Below are 4,012 nucleotides of genomic sequence, written 5' to 3'. Positions count from 1 at the left end.
CATTAAGACTGCTCCAGAGCTTTTTATCAATACAACCATAAAATGCATTTTTGTATTTTAAAAAATGTGCTTCTGTTCCCAATAGCAAAGACTTGGAACCAACACAAATGTTCATCAATGACAGACTGGATAAAGAAAATATGATACATATACACCGAATATCTTGCAGCCATAAAAAAGAATGAGTTCTTGTCCTTTGCAGGGACATGAAAGAAGTTGGAAATCATCATTCTCAGCAAACTAACACAGGAACAGAAAACCAAACACCGCATGTTCTCACTCATAAGTGGGAGTTTAACAATGAGAACACAGGGACACAGGGAGAGGGACATCACACATTAAGGCCTGTTGGGGGATGGGGGGCTAGGGGAGAGATGACATTAGAATACCTAATGTAGATGAAGGGTTGATGGGTGCAGCAAACCACCATGGCACGTGTATACCTATGTAACAAACCTGCACGTTCTGCACCTGTATCCCAAAACTTAAAGTATAATTTTAAAAATGTGCTTATCATTAGGGCACATGACACAGTTTGACTGTCAGGATAAGTTCTGCACCTGTGAAAGGCAGAATTACATCCAAACTGCCACAAAGAATGCCACCTCGTATCTCCACAGAGGGTGCTGCTAATTGACACACTGGAAAAAATCTCCCATAAGAAGGATACTCTATGGGATTGCAATGCAATTCGAGGGTTTTTTCTTTTGTTCAGTATTTTTTTTTTTCTGCTCTTCTCATTTCCATATTTGTCATAAATGTCTCCATTTCTTGAGTTTGGTCAACTGCATAAGCAGCAAGAAGTAAAAATCATCAGAATCATTTCAACTGCTGGGAGAACCGGATTAATGCTGGCTGTTAAAAGCTGTTAATTGCAGTTTACAAAAGAGAAATCCCTTATCTTTGAAAGTTCACTTGCTTGAGTGACTCATTCTTCCTGGGAGGGATTAATGCTTAATTAGAAAAAGATGCTAAACAATCTGATGTGCTTCCTGAACGAAAATCTCACCTTAGTTTTAAAGATTCTTAACAAGGTAACATGCTAATTATTTAATGAATGATTAGTGCTGAGTACTAGAGATGTGTTAAAATAGCAGTGCTTATCGTATTTGGCACAGCTCCCAGAAATCAGTCCACTGAGTGCTCCAGGATTTGGTGCCAAGCCTATTTTTTGTTGTGCTTGGTCCTTGGTTTTGTTTTCCCACCTTTGAGTGTAAACATGTTTGTCAAGGTACACTTAGGGGAAGCAGAGAAGGGCAGGGAGGGAAAGCCTGGTGGTCAAGGAAGTGAGGGTGGTGCAGGAAGAGAAGAGAAGAGAAGAAAGGAAGCGAAACCAGCCAGAACTACATCTTACCTTTGGACTATGACTGCACTGTACTGACAAATACCTGGAAGTATCTATACCATACCCCAACCTTGCTGTAATAAGGATGTAAAGAAATTAGGAAGAGTAGCATGTATGCTTCAGAGGAAGGTGCAAGGCATTGCAAGCCTGACTTCACACTTTGCTTGGCTGTCAGGGGGCTTTCTCCTTCACAACAATACCACAATGTTTTGGTAGGCTGACTCCAGTTCACTTTACTAAGTGGGGAGGCATGGGTGGAATGCCAGGTATGTCTACAGAGCAAAGCAGTGCAGGCAGGCTGACGCCAGGAGAGAATAGGCAGGTACCTATTGAGTTACAGGATTTCTACAAATCTAATCCACATGTAATGTGAGACTTATTGCAGAGCCAGCCTCTGCTAGGGTTGTGAAGTCTGAGGATATGAACAGTCTCAGGACCAAAGATCCCAGTTAACCCATTGAAATCCAGCTTCAGTTGACCAAAACTAATAGCTTCTTTTCATTGTAATGTTATTTAATTAGAAGTTGTAATTAGAAGTTGCTTGCTAATTGTATAAAAATACTCAGAGTAAGATATTATTGAACAGAGATAGTTAATATGCCTGCAATACAGTAAATACACAATACAGTCAAAGCAACTAGGGCTATTTTAAGTTACTCTCTATTTAATATGTATGACATTGGATAGTCTATAAATTACTAATGATGGGTATCAATAATTTATGGTACAGTTTTGCATGTAAGTTTACTATGAAAATTTAAAACAGCAAGTTGTTTATTAGTATTTAAAAAACATCTACTTAAGGGAGACATTGGTTTTCTGGGACATCTTCATTAATTATTGTAATAAATTGATGATAAATTTATTAAAGGAAGGAAATCAGAACTGCCAACATAAATAGGAAAAAGACCGAGGGACTGAAGTATCAAATAATTACGATGCATGTCATACACTCTTCCTGATGATTAACCAACAAACTTCTTAGGAAAATGGGTAAAGGAAATGAAAGTGTAGTTTCTATACTTAATATATGATCATAGCAATTTTCTAGGTCTAGTTCTCTAGATTAAAAATGATCAGTCTTCAAGCCACTCTACAATTATGCAAAGATAGGACAATTGTTCTTACTTTATCAATTGTGATAAAACTCCAACCATAACTCAAAAGCCCACATTAAAAATATTCTTAAGATCAATTAACTAATAAATAACATTTAACCTCAGAAATATTTCAAGAGGCATAACTCCAATTACCTGCAGTGTTTCTCACATGTTGATATCCTCTCCACAGGTATTTATGTTCATTATCATATTTAGACACCTTGAATAAATTGGCAACGTCTTTTTCTAGGGTTTTGTTTATTAACACAAAGATATCAACATCAAGGGTTTAAAAGTCTATATACTGTTACAAGAATAAGTGTCTCCTGTGGTCCATGTATTCTAACAGGTACGTTAGGTATGTGAGGTTATTTACACACTTTTGTGATTCTCAGTGTTAGCATGAAGAAATTGAGGCCCAGATCAAATAACTATGAGTAACACATGCAGACATGGACCCAAAACAGTTGATTCAAAGTCTTTTTTGGAGCAGTGTTAAATGTGGGAGACAATATAGCACTACCCCAAAAAAGCTAAGGACGAGAATAACATTAGACTTGTTATCTGGAGCTCTGTGTTGAAAAATGTCGCTTCTACTTCCTAACTTTTGAACTGACAAATTGTGACATTTGTATGTGCCTCAGTGTCCTTGTCTTTAAATAGGAATATAAAACTTACATGATGATGCTTGTGTAAGAATGAAGTGAGACAACACTAATGAACTTACAACTGTGCCGACAATGTGTAGTGACTGACAGTAATGTTAGCTCTGCTCTGTAACTTTATACGCAAGTCTCTCTATGAGTCTTGAGCTGGGTACTGTTTCGATATACACATACTGCATCTCAAGAGCAATCCTGTTTTAAACATGGATGAGGTAGAAAGGGATCAAAAACAGGATATGCCCTGGCTGCTGGCTGAACTGCACAGCTCTTGCAGAATTTACTGAAGGGGATTGCCTCTGAACCTCCTTCAAGAAGGTGGCAAGTTACCTTTTAAGTTGATTTGTGACACTAAAGCTAACCCAATCCTAAATTTGTTCACTCCCCCACTCTGCTTGGTTCTTTCAAGCTATTGCCAATTTTATCCCTGTTTAACCTTTGTGGTAGATAAGAAGATACTCTTAAATCTTGGACTGCTGAGTAGTCCTCTTGGAAACTGCACTCAGGATCTGACAAAAGAATGTGGAGAGATATTCTAAGCAGCTTTTTTTTTAAAAAAAAAAAAAAAAACCAAAACATTTATTAAAAGTAACAAATTAAGGACATTTGCCAAAATGGCATCTGTTTAATGGTGCTCCTAATCCTCAAGTTATTAATATCTTTAGTGTTTGCTAAAGATAAGAGTTCTCCAGACTTACTGAGTAATTTTACTGGGTGATAATAGTCTGTATTAATTGCTGCTCTGACTATATTTTCAACATGGCAACAAACATTTTTCTTTTTCTTTAGGCCAGACTCACATTGAGAATACCAAATATATCTCTCTGTATACTTATATTTCTGTATTTTATTCATGCTAAATTTAAAATTTCCAAAGAAAATGTAGTTTAGAATAGTTTATTTCT

This window comes from Rhinopithecus bieti, unplaced genomic scaffold (assembly GCF_001698545.2).
Source record: "Rhinopithecus bieti isolate Rb0 unplaced genomic scaffold, ASM169854v2 scaffold_1561, whole genome shotgun sequence".
Taxonomy (NCBI): Eukaryota; Metazoa; Chordata; class Mammalia; order Primates; family Cercopithecidae; genus Rhinopithecus; species Rhinopithecus bieti.
This window is presented reverse-complemented; position numbering follows the sequence as displayed.